The sequence below is a fragment of the Polypterus senegalus genome, chromosome 11, assembly GCF_016835505.1.
Source record: "Polypterus senegalus isolate Bchr_013 chromosome 11, ASM1683550v1, whole genome shotgun sequence".
Classification (NCBI taxonomy): domain Eukaryota; kingdom Metazoa; phylum Chordata; class Cladistia; order Polypteriformes; family Polypteridae; genus Polypterus; species Polypterus senegalus.
This window is the reverse complement of record NC_053164.1, coordinates 48311783-48324996: the sequence shown is the minus strand read 5'-3', so window position 1 is coordinate 48324996 and position 13214 is coordinate 48311783. Positions and strand designations below refer to the sequence as shown.

At 40.9% G+C, this 13214-nt stretch overlaps 1 long non-coding RNA gene across 1 annotated transcript; it reads right to left on the bottom strand.

Annotated features, from left to right (window-relative positions):
- Positions 1 to 1220: 1220 nt before the first annotated feature.
- Positions 1221 to 10358, bottom strand: LOC120538933. Its single transcript, XR_005635535.1, has 3 exons — positions 10109 to 10358; positions 1856 to 1916; positions 1221 to 1486 (listed from the first exon to the last, which is right to left on the bottom strand). It is a non-coding gene; the product is annotated as an uncharacterized LOC120538933 (long non-coding RNA).
- Between the last annotated feature and the right edge of the window lie 2856 nt (positions 10359 to 13214).

Below are 13214 nucleotides of genomic sequence, written 5' to 3'. Positions count from 1 at the left end.
AAGTCCTCTCACTGCAACTTCTGACCTTAGAGGGTGGATGGATATGAATCTTGTCTGTGCTTACGGGCGTTTTGGGGGAGTCCTGGAAAGAGCTCAGACAGTTATTCTTCTGGGGGCCTTTAATGCTCATGGGGGCAACAATGGTGAAATTCAGAAGGGTGTGATTAGGAGGAGCAGTCCTTGAAGAAAGCCTGCTCCAGAGTGCAAGCTATTTCAGACTAGGGTGATGGTTCACCTTTCAGCATGACAATGACCCAAAGTATACAATCAAGAGAATGCTGTAGTGGCTTTGGGGCAGAACTCTGAATGTCATTGAGTGGCCAAGCCAAAGTCCAGACTTAAACCTCATAGAACATGAATACAGAGACCTAAAGATGGCAGTTTATAGACACTTCCCATCCAGTCTAACAGAGACTGAGAGGATCTACCAAGAAAGCTTGTAGAGACCCACCTGAGAAGATACAATGCTGAAATTTCTGCCATAGGGGCTTTTACAAATTACTGAATAAAGGGTCTGAATACTTTTATGAATGAGAGACTTCAGTTTTTGTTCTTTTATGCATTTGTAAACCTTTCTGAAAAAAATATTTTCACTTTATCATTCTAAGTTATTGGCTGTAGACTGTTAGGCAAAAATGTCAAACATATCCATTTATAATTAAAGCTACAGCATTATAAAGTGTGCAGAAATCAGATGTTTCTGAATACTTTCTGAATCCGCTGTACATTGATGCTGTGAGAGGAAATCCTAATGAACCTAGGAAAAGTGTTTAAGATCCACAGAGGTGCACTCCAACTGGGTTTTAAATGCTATGGAGTCAGTCTTCACTGGCCTGGCTGCCACACATGTTGTTTTCTGATTTAACAGATTAACTGATGTTACTTCTTGCCTTCAGGTTTTTAGCAAAATAATTGTTGTGGAGTGTGGATGCTGGTTGGGGTTAGTAGTGTCTATTCAGATGGCCCAGTGACACCAGTAATAACACTATTTAATTTATATAACACATTATCATAGAACAATGTAGCTCACAGCGCTTTACAAGAAGTTAAAGAGAAATTACATGAAAAAAACAATTAAGATTATGCAATAATATTGAAGAATAAGTAACAAAGAAAAAATCTATACAATCTAAAAAAATGATGCAGTAAATATCAAGTAGAAGAGTAGTTAGTGTCCATTGTGAAGAAAACACAGTAAACAATCATTAAGGGTTGGGAATTCCATCCCAGTATACTGTTGATTAAAAATAGCAAAGCCAACGGTCAGTGAACAAACAATGTATAACAGACAAATGATTGAGATGGAGTTCGGACATTTATTGAGGAGGGAACGGAAATGGGGAAGCTGGGAAAAGAGGTGCTGAGATTCTTGGGATGGAGTGATGTCATCAAAGCAGTGCCGGAGGGAATAAAGGAACCCGGAAGTGGCTCTGACTTCTGGTTAGGGTATTGGAGTCAAATTCACTGCAGTGTTTTCTCGTATTTCCTGTTGAAATAAAGAGAGATCGGTTAGTACATTGTCGCTGTCCCCTGCCTAGCGGTTTTGCGCTGCTCGTCGGGTCCTTTAGCTGTTCCCTAATCGCTCGTGTGTGACACCATATATACAATATCATGATTTAAGTAACTAATAATGAATATACTGATAAGGTCAGATGGATGGGATAACAGAAATAAAAATTCAGATAAGATGGGAGAAAAAAAAAAAAACATCTGCAGATTCCAAGGCCAAAAGACCACCCAGCCCCCACTGGGCATTCTACCTATCATAAAAATTCTTAACTCATTCCTCTTTGTTTCCAGGCTTAATATGAGAGGATTCAGTGAAGTTGGGCTTGTGGGCTGCTGAGACACCCACCTTCATTCCAGCATCATAGGTGGCTGCACGGTGCCTCAATCAGATTGCCTGCACAGAAGAACTGCAAAAGACAGCAGAGAAAAACAGAGATTATTATTGCAAATACTTGAAGAATAGGATCATTCTAGCAGGAGATCATCCCCACCACTGCCCCTGAAAATGGCAGTGTGAACCCCACCTGAGCGGACAGTGGGATCCAGTGATCATTAATGAAGAGTTAATATGGCGGGGTGAGTGTGGAGATTTACCAAAGACTGTGCATTTACTTTCATGTAAATTTGAGGACAGTCTGTTCAAAATGTGGCCCCCTGCTGTCCTCAGTAAACAGTTTTTTGATTTTCATGTCTTCACTTATAATTTATTTTTGGATGAGAACCGAGTGGTGGGTAGAGTGAGGATCTTAAGAGTGAAAATGAAGCATTTGTCAGGCACTGACTGAATGTTTTTAGATGTGAATGATGACAGATAGGAGCTCTCCGGACCACACAGCCAACCCTTCACAGCTGGAAGGGTGTGGAGAAGAAGCTGAACGTCATTTGCTGTGGGTGTCAGTTTGGGGCAGAATAACTAGAAATGTAAGCTTTTGTCACAGGAGTGTGGCTCTCATGAACACTGTCCAGCTGTTGACTGATACATACTGTACTGTACTCTCTCACAGCGCAGAAAAAGAACGAAAATCAACATGGACATCGTTATCAGTCCAAAGTCTGAGTTCACTGGGGTTCTGGCTCATTGCTGGAGGGAATGTGCATGGCTTCTGTATTCTGGGATGAATGAGATGGTTTCCATGGCAGCAGCCAGTTTCTCTCTCTCTCTCTCTCTCTATCTCTCTCCATATACAGTAGGAACCTAGTCAGGAATTTAATATTCCATTTATTATTCACAGGCTGGAAAGAGCTAAACTGACTTAGGCAGAAGAGCAAGAAAAAGGAGAAAAGTTTCATCAGATGTGAACATGAATGGTAGGGTGTATCATCTGCCCCATGATTTTAAAAATTGTAAAATAAGCTGTTGGCCCCATGCTGATTTTGTTCTAGCGCCAATACAGATATAATGTGCAAAATATGGTGAAAATATGGCCATGCCTATGTGGGCCTTGATCTACATGAAGTTAAAATTTAAAAATAACAGCAAAATACGTCATATTTTTTATTCTATGAACAAAATAACTGCATACGAGTACATTGACACTTTTCTCACAAAATCAGTAATAGGTGTTCACTGGCATTAATCAGAGATTTAAGAGACAAAAAAAACACTGCAACAGTACAATGAATGTTTGTCATTATCAGTCAACAATCAACATGCTTGTGCTTTCTTAAGTTTGAGGACAGGAAGATATGGAAAAAATTATCCACTGTGTCAACCCTTAACGGGAGTAGCCGAAAAAAGAAGGTGTTTGAGGACGATCATGTTCAATATTTTACAGCGTTGATGTTGACTGGTTTGGTGTTTTATCATTAACATCCATGCTGCGGATGTCAGTGGGAACATCAGTGTCATAAGCAATGTCAGATGATTCCTGCTTTTTATGTTTTGCGACGAACACATCATACCAAAATTGTCGTGGCCCGTTTGCTCTGGATTTCTTTGTCCAACAACACATCACATGCACCAGATGTTGCTGTATGATCGTTCTTCATAGACTGCAAAAAGCGCAAGTTGTCCAGATTTTTTATAATCTTTTCTGCATTGGAAGGCCACAATTGCAATGTTCTGTTTGTGAAAGTTGGCAACACACGACGAGCTTTTGGTATTGCTCTTAGCTTGGCATTGTCATCCAGAAGTTTTATCATTTTTTCACACACTTCTCGTTGAGTTATATCAGAATGTTCACTTCTTCATAGAATATCTTAACCTGCAACAACACCAGCTTAGCTGCTTCCCATTTGGTGCACTTTTCATGGGTCCCACCTTAAATATGAAACATCAGACATCATAAGACGTGAACCAGTTATTTCTGAATCAGCCTGTGTAATTCCACCACCTAATCCATACAGTGCCACATTCTGCCGAGTACTTGGGCTGTGCCCACAGCTTCTTACAGCAGCAAAAATGAACTTTTGTCGCTTGATTCTGCCACTGAACTAATTTTATCTATAAATTAAACGCAATAAAAATGTTTGTACTTTGTACTACTAGTATCACAGGAAATAATGAATGTTTATGAAATAAATGTGTCATGAAAAGTCCCGAATGAAATAACTATAAGCAAATTAGGCAACTGCTGCTAATAAGTATAATCTGTTGTTTAATATAAAATGCAACCAATCATGACCTACTACTAATGACCATTCAATAAAACAAGAGCCGACAAAACCTAACAAAATCTATTAAAAGATGGGTGCTACAAGAATGTGAACACTGCCTGCAGCAAAGAATATTCATTCCTGTAAAAGAAACTTCACATAACTAAGTAAAGCTGCAGTAATTAGCATTCGAGTAATTAACAAGCACTACAAGGGAAGTGTGACTGTGGTGAGGTCTGCAGTAGGAGCGACGGATTCATTCAAGGTGGAGGTGGGATTATGTCAGGGATCGGCTCTGAGCCCTTTCTTATTTGCAATGGTGATGGACAGTTTGACAGACGAGATTAGACAGGAGTCCCCATGGACTATGATGTTTGCTGATGACATTGTGATCTGTAGTGAGAGTAGGGAGCAGGTTGAGGAGACCCTGGAGAGGTGGAGATATGCTCTAGAGAGGAGAGGAATGAAGGTCAGTAGGAACAAAACAGAACACATGTGTAAATGAGAGGGAGGTCAGTGGAATGGTGAGGATGCAAGGAGTAGAGTTGGCAAAGGTGGATGAGTTTAAATACTTGGGATCAACAGTACAGAGTAATGGGGATTGTGGAAGAGAGGTGAAAAAGAGAGTGCTGGCAGGGTGGAATGGGTGGAGAAGAGTGTCAGAGTAATTTGTGACAGACAGGTATCAGCAAGGGAAGGACTAGAGGACGGTAGTGAGACCAGCTATGTTATATGGGTTTGAGACAGTGGCACTGACCAGAAAGCAGGAGACAGAGCTGGAGGTGGCAGAGTTAAAGATGCTAAGATTTGCATTGGGGGTGATGAGTATGGACAGGATTAGAAATGAGTACATTAGAGGGTCAGCTCAAAATGGACGGTTGGGAGACAAAGTCAGAGAGGCGAGATTGTGTTGGTTTGGTCATGTGCAGAGGAGAGATGCTGAGTATATTAGGAGAAGGATGTTAAGGATGGAGCTGCCAGGTAAGAGAAAAAGAGGAAGGCCTAAGTGAAGGTTTATGGATGTGGTGAGAGAGGACATGCAGGTGATGGGTGTGACAGAGCAAGATGACGAGGACAGTAAGATATGGAACAAGATGATTCGCTGCGGCAACCCCTAACGGGAGGAGCAGAAAGAAGAAGATAAAGATTGAACTATTCAGACTGAAGGAGGTCCCCCTAAATGAAGTAATAATTGAAAGATATTTTGCACTTTTAACAGCAGTGTAACATGGAACATTTTTAAACTAGGAACAGGTCAGATTTCAAATGTTGGGGCAAATGATGCACCCTAATGAATGGGTAAATCACCTTCACCAGCGTCTGATCACTGTCATCAGTACAGCTCCTCCTGGCAGGAGGCCCGAGCTCTACCTTTGAGCTGGAGCAGGGTGTTTAATATTCAACTCTCCATGTTATTCTTGTTTTACCCCACTTGCCGTCTCACTCCACTGTTTAACAGGAGATCAGGCACCTTGAGACCAGAGCTGTCCCTGGTTGTCTGGTGCTTTACTATGAAGTGACAAATCCTCATGCAGGTGGGCCACCCCTTCTTTGGGATAATATCCAGTTTTCAAAACAAAATTGAAAAGCTTTTTCATGCTGCAGTTTCTTTCCTCTGAGCAACATGCCCTCTTCAACTCTTTTCTTCGTTTCTTGCTCAGGCTTTGAGCTCAGCAGCATCCATACTGTCTTGGTGTCACTTATCTCTTGGCCGTATCTAGAACTGATGCTTTCCACCTTATTTAGCAGGAGTTGTGCGTGACTACGGAGTTCAGTTATAAGACCGATGTCATCAGAAAAACGAAGATTGTTAATCGTTCTGCCATTCACGCATGCTCCTTTGCTTTCTAGTCTGTCGAGTGCCTCCCGCATAATGTGCTCTAGATAGATGTTAAAGAGATCCGGCGACAGTATGCAGCCTTGGCGTACTCCAATTGCTAGTTTGAACCACTCTGTCACCTCTCTTCCGACTCTTATGGCACTCTGCGTTCGCTTGTACAGGTTCTCCATCAGACTGATCAGCTTTGGGTGTATGCCGTAGTGATATAATACTTTCCAGAGGCCTTGGTGCCACACTCGGTCAAATGCTTTCTTGAAGTCGATGAAAATCAAGTGAAGCTCTTTATCCTGTAATGAGAGATACTTTTCACATAACAGTCTGAGTGAGAAGATCTGCTCAATTGTACCATGTCCTGACCTGAATCCGGCTTGCTCCTCCGCCATTTGCACTTCTATCGCGTTCTTCATCCGGCTCCTGATAATCTCCAAGATGATCTTACTTGCGTGACAGATAAGGCTTATCATGTGGTAGTTCTCGCATTTAGTGGTGTCCCCTTTTTTTGGAATAGTAACTATAAGAGACTTAGTCCAAAGCGTTGGAAATTTTTCTGTGTCCCATATCTTGTTGCAGATCTTGTGCATGATTTGAACCATTGCTCTTCCGCCGCTTTTGATTAGCTCTCCTTCAATGTCGTCGATACCAGGAGCTTTCTGTATCTTGATCTTCATAATGGCTGCTCTTACTTGGCTTTCAAGAAGGTCTGGCTCTTCTTCCTCTCTCTTGCAATTAGGCCATAATTGTTCAAGAACGTCACCATCCGTTTCAATGTTTGCATTGTAGAGGCCTCTACTATATTCATACCATTGCTTAAGAATGTCGATGTCCTTGGTGAGCAGGTTGCCATCCTTGTCTCTGATGTTGTTGCACCTTTCATTCAGCTTAACTCCTTTCTTGAGCGTTTTGACCTATTGAAAGAGAGTGCGCATATCATTTTTTCGGCTTGCTTCCTCTGCCTCGCAGCACTGTCTGTTAAACCAATCCTCTCGGCACTCCTCAATCTTTTTGTCTATGATGATCCTGAGCTGTGAGTATAGTTGTTTCAAATTCTCGTCCTGTGGATTATTGTTCTTCATTGCCTTCACAGCTCGTCGTTGGTCAGACAGGTCGAGCATTTCATCACTAATCCATGGGGCCTTTCTGTATCTCTTAAGGCCAATTACCTCCTCCACTGTTCTCTTAATCGTGTCGTTGACGGCCTCCAGTGCTTTGTCCACGTTCATTTCTTCAACTAGACCGTCAAGCGCTTCAAAACGATTTTTTAGTTCAATCCTATAACTTTCTTTGACTTCGGGTATTCGCAGTCGTTCGATATCCGCCTTCTTTGTGACCGTTCTTTTTTGGATATTGAATCTTAACTTGAAGTTGCCCATCATGAGGTTATGATCGTTGTGCACATTCGGCACTATTGCGCTTGGGAAGCTGCGTGTGTTATGGGCACAGCTACGCCATCTCTGATCGATCATGATGTAGTCGATCATCTGCTGGGTTCGATCTCCGGGTGAGCTCCATGTCCGTTTCCTTGATGGCTTATGGCTGAACCAGGTGTTCATGATGTTCAGTTTATTTAGCCTGCAGAATTGGAGAAGTCGTTCCCCTCTTTTGTTCATTGAGCCGTAGCCAAAGTGTCCCAGCACGCCTTTCCATTGAAGTCGCCCATTATAATCTTGACGTCCCTTCTTGGCGCCTTGTCGATGACTTGCTGTAAGGTCTGATAGAAGTGATTGACAGCCTCATCACTATGTCTTGTAGTTGGTGCATACACTTGAATGATGGTGATGTTATGGCCTTGTCCAGTGAACCGTGCACTGATGATTCTTGGCGACGCCGCGTTCCAGTCGATTAAGCTCTTAACTGCCTTTTTTGAAAGTAACAAACCGTGTACTTTCTCTTCGCCTGAGTACAGAAGTTTGTGTCCATCGTGTTCCACTAAGCCCTGTTTCATTCTTCTCACCTCTGACAGACCGATGACATCCCATCTGAACCCCTTGTTAAGATGGTCGACAAGTAGTTCAAGGCTCTCGTCCTTCCAGAGTGTCCTCACGTTCCATGTTCCTAATGATGCATAATGTTTTGCATCAATCAGCCTCTCTGTTTGTCTGGTCCTTCCCTGTAACTCATTTAACGAAGTAAACCCCAGGGTTGTTGTAAGTCTAAGACGGGGAGCTTGTTTATCCAGGCGACCACCCAGCTGGCATTCTGTTTTGTTAAGTCGTCCTCTCATGTTTTGTTTCTTGTGGATTGATTCACGAGACGGTTCCACAGTCCTCTCCTCGCTAAGCTAGTTCTCTAGCATAGGTAGACGCCATTTACCTCTCTGTTAGGTTCATCCGCCGTTTTGGTAGCTTTTAACTACCAAGGGTATCACCACACCCTGCTCGCAATTAGCGAGTTAGACCAGTTATTTGACCGGTGCCAGTCGTTTGCCGTTGTTATTCGGCTTGGTTTACCGTCATGAGCTGGACAGGATTATTATTATTTGCTTATTATACCAATGCCCTTATCAAAGGCAACTTACAACATTTGAGATATACAATCGGCTACATTCCTTTTGTTTTTTCCATTTGAAGCACAGGCAGTTGAAGATGAGAATTACTTATGGTCACAACTTAGCTTTGATTCCTCTCACCTCCAGAAACTTTGGTTAAATGGCATTTTTCACATTCGCTCCATATGTCTGTGGGTGTCCTCCAACATTCTAAAGACCTGAATCAGCAAAAGTAAGTTTATGTTCACTGTGCCCTCTAATGGACTGTCACCCTGCCCTTTGTTAATTCGTGCCAGAAAAAGCTGATCACAGCATGAAGAAAAACAGGTTGAGAGTATGGATTCACTGAATGTCAGGTAATTGTCTGAGCTGCTTTCTCATTCCCCATTAAGATTCTCTTTGTGACACCTGCTCCACAGTTCTGTAGATTTACTGGGTTCAGGGTGTGACCCCGAGGGTCTCACTGCGCATCACAGTCAGGATTGGCGACGGGACGACTTTTGTTTAATAAAGACCCACGGGGCTGCTGTGCACGCATGTATCCCTGTTGATAGCAATGGTTTTGCTTGTTTAAAATGTAATTTACATTGCAGGGAAACTGAAACGATCTTGTGTTTACCTACATGCGTTCTACGTGTGTCCAAAGCGAATGTAACCTGCGCAGCTTTTCACAAGCGCATACGACTTTGATCCGAAGTTTAAAGCCAGTGCCCTGGCCAGGTGTCTGTGGGCTGACGGACGAGCTCACTTTAATTGACATGGGGGGAATGATTGTTTGAGGAACTCCAAATTTTAGATTACATTTTGATTATCATTTCGACTTTCTTTGTTTGTTTTACATTTGATATATATATATATGGAGAGAGAGAGAGAGAGAGTCCTTTATGTTTTGTTTAAGAGCTGCAATACTGCTGGAGGTGTGAAGGTGAAAAGCGACCCCCACCTTGACTATTGTAGCGCTCAGAAGCCGCTGCAGATTAGGTGAGAACAGCTTTCCCTTAATAAAGAATGCAATTGCCGAAGAGCGGGGTAGGTCGGTCGATCGATCTAAACAAGAGCTCTTCGTGAGAGCAGTGTGGTGGCTCAGCAATCAATTGCACTATAGGAGCGGATTACTCCTATAAGCAAAATTAGGCTAATGCAATAACTGTTAAATGAAAATGTACTATCAGTAAACTGGGTTAGATAGAGTGTGGACATTTAGCAACATGGCAAAGCCGAGCTTTGCAACTTCGCTTATTTTAAACTTAATTATCTTCTTATTTCAAAAGCCTACTCTTTTAGAAAATATGGGCTTTGAAATTTGTTATGTGACCACTAAGAGCAAATAAAACCGACCACAGATATGAAAATCAGCCTGCCTGCAAAGTAGAGGCAGCTATATTTGTACAGAACTTTTCAGGACCAACCGGCTTGGTCCACACCTACCACAGCGAGGCGTAACCACTGTTCAGCCAAGAAAGCTGGTGGTCTGTCCTTGTGTTACCTCTTCTTCATGGTGGGTCTCACATTAAGTTTATCTTCTAAAACGACTTATCTATAGCAGCATCTGGCCTTAGAGGCAGAGTTTCACAGAAAATGCCATATCTGAAACTGCCAAATAAAATGAAAAAAATAAAAATGGAGAAACAAATCCCAACATTGGATAGAAAATGCCAGAAAAGTATTATGGTCAGCACCTGGAGTCATCTTTTCTCTTTGCATCTTTTCTCTTTGCATCTTTGCAGACAACGCTGGTATTTACTGTGTATTTAAGGAAGAAGCCCACTGAAGACCAGTACGTTTCTCAGACTGTACGCTCTTTCTTATTCTTATATGCAGTTGTCCACCTGACCCTTCTTTTTCCATCTTTGTTAGATCCAGTTTGGCCTCTTCTGTCAAGACAGTAATAGATACATTGCATGAAATCTTCAGTTTTCTTGGTGATCTGTCGCATTTTGAAAAAAATGAAAAAAATTAGACCAATATGTTTCTTGAGAAATATGTTTTATTTGGGCCATTTTTAGAAATCCTCATAATATCTTGGTTGTATTTTAAAATCAATGCAATGATATATTGATAAAAAGGTATCAATTTATATTAGACACATGAACCTATCAGGGCAAGCCAAGACTTTCAGACTAAATGGTATTGTATATTGCATGTATAAACCAGTTTTATATATCCAGTATGTATACTTACTTATATTTTTACTATATTACAAATTGTTTCCTTTAGCCTCACTTAAACATGGCGTAGCTTGGATTGGTGATCGGTTGTGTATTTGAGTTTCTTACCTTCCTAGTACCTTCCCACAGTCTACAGAATGACTTTGTACTTTTTAGCTGTCGTTATTGCCTTTGTCTATATAAGCTTAGGAATCTCTTTTTCAAGTCAGCGTGGTTCAGGTAGAATGAAGAGTTTACTAGCCTTTCTCCAGTTGATCTGTTGAATTAAAATGAATGTATTTATACACCAAATCTTTTGAAGAATGATTTTGAAACATTTATTTAATAGAAATCCCTGACACGTACCTGGACTTAAATATCTGAGCACTGGATGGAATGAAGCCATTGAGGATAAACTCCACTATACACCTGTAGAAGTTAGTGAGGACAGATGGAAAACATTCAGGCTTGTTCTTGGGTATTAAGAGAGTACAATAAAGGCACTGGTGAGCTTTCTTGACAGTAGTCAAAATGTTCTGTGTGCACTTCTGTTGAACAGTGATGGCCACTCCAAGAAATGTAAAGTCTCTCACTTTCTCAACAGCATCCCCTCTTTAGGGGATGTTTATAGATTTTGTCTATAGATTTAAATGAGATGCACCAGCAGGTCAAGAAGGCACCGGATGTGGCAGTGGCCAAAGTGATGGGTTGTGTGACAATGAAGTTTGGACCATGACTTCAAAGGAGTTCTGGTGAACCATTTAAAGACTCAGGAAGGGTAAGGGGGATGTGGCTCTGCAAGAGATGGAATACATCAGTGTTTCTCAACCTTTAATTATTTACGACCCGAGTTTTCATAACAGTTTTAATCGCGCCCCCCTAACATTTTTTTTGAAAGGAGCCCACTTTTACCAATTTGATCTTTTTTAATTAATGATATATCTTAGATGCATATTTTATTATACCTACTTAACTTTTATGGACATTTATCTAACTCTATATTTATTTTTCTAGTATCATAGTTTAAGTTAATTTGTTTTGGTTTCAATAGATGTATTTTTCATATTTTTGATTCTTGTTTTCTCTTTTTCACATCTTCGCGCCCCTCTAGGGGGGCCCGCCCAACAGTTTGAGAACCACTGGAATACACTGACATCAAATGGGGATATTATTAAAAAATGGAAGAAGAATTTCACCTGTAGATGTAAGAGAAAACCTGTTTAACAAGCACGTAGCAATTAATGACTAGGTCAGGGAATGCTTGGAATACAAAACATTTAATGTGCTACTTTAGTTATGATGGGGTTTGAGAAACTTTGTTAAATAAAACCTTGATTTTAAGATGAAGAATATAAAGTTCTACTTTAATGACAAACAAACTACGAGATTAAAGTGAAAGATTCAACATGAAAGTTGACATTTCTACTTTAATCTCGACATAAACCTTTTTTTCATTCACTGTGTCCCTATTTTTTTCTTCTTTGTGGCCCTATGACACTCAGAAAGTGGGTTGTGACTCACCTTTTCACATCCATCCATTATCCAACCTGCTATACCCTAACTACAGGGTCAAGGGGGTCTGCTGGAAACAATCCCAGCCAACACAGGGTGCAAGGCAGGAAGCACACATACCACAATACTGTAGGGACAATTTAAGATCACCATTGCACCTAACCTGCATGCCTTTGGACTGTGGGAGGAAACCCACGCAGACACGGGGAGAACATGCAAACTCCACGCAGGGAGGACCGGGAAGAGAACCCGGGTCTCCTAATTGTGAGGCAGCAGCGCTACCCACTGCGCCACATTTACTTTGATATCTGAGCACTTCTTTTTGATTTCAGACACTGTGTGACTTTCTGAACTTGAACTTTGAGTGATTTTGTCACGCTGTCTCACACAATTTCCTTTTGTTTTTTATACCACTGCTTAAGCCACCAAATGGTATGTTTTTCCTTGCCTCCACTTCACTGAACAGGACATCCATTTCACATTCACTGAAATTCTTCTTTTGTACACATGCTTTTACCATTGTCTTTTAACAAAACCGTATTGATTTGCATATTCAAATAGCCATTAGTCTGGGAGGAGTTGGGGTGGATCTGTAGGCTTGTGCCCATATGTTAAAATTCATGTTGATTGAGATTTACACAGTTTTATACATTTTAATTTTTTTGTACATATACACATTTCTTGTTTTCATTCTCTTACAATAATTCTTGGATACGTAGATGTCTCTTAATAGAAATTTTCTGAGAGTAATGATATTGTGGCTATGTCTTCCCAGTGTGGCTACTACTACTACTCTACCAGAGCTGAAACTTTGGACATTGATTGGAAGTGTTTTTAAAGTAGATCCAAAATTGTGAGTTAAAGGGTAAAATGCAGAAAATGGCACATAATTTAAGGTGAACAAGAACACAGGGGGATAGGCAGAAATGGAAGACATTATCCTACATTTTGTAAAAATTGATTGATTTGTATGAAATGATTCCAATAAAATGAATAAAATGTCAAAAAAAAAAAGAAATGGAAGACATTAAGCAAGAGAAAAAAATGAGCCTGACCCCACTTGTATGATCTACTAAGAAGTTAGATGGGCACTCCATCCCAATTTGGTTATTGTTTACCAGCAATT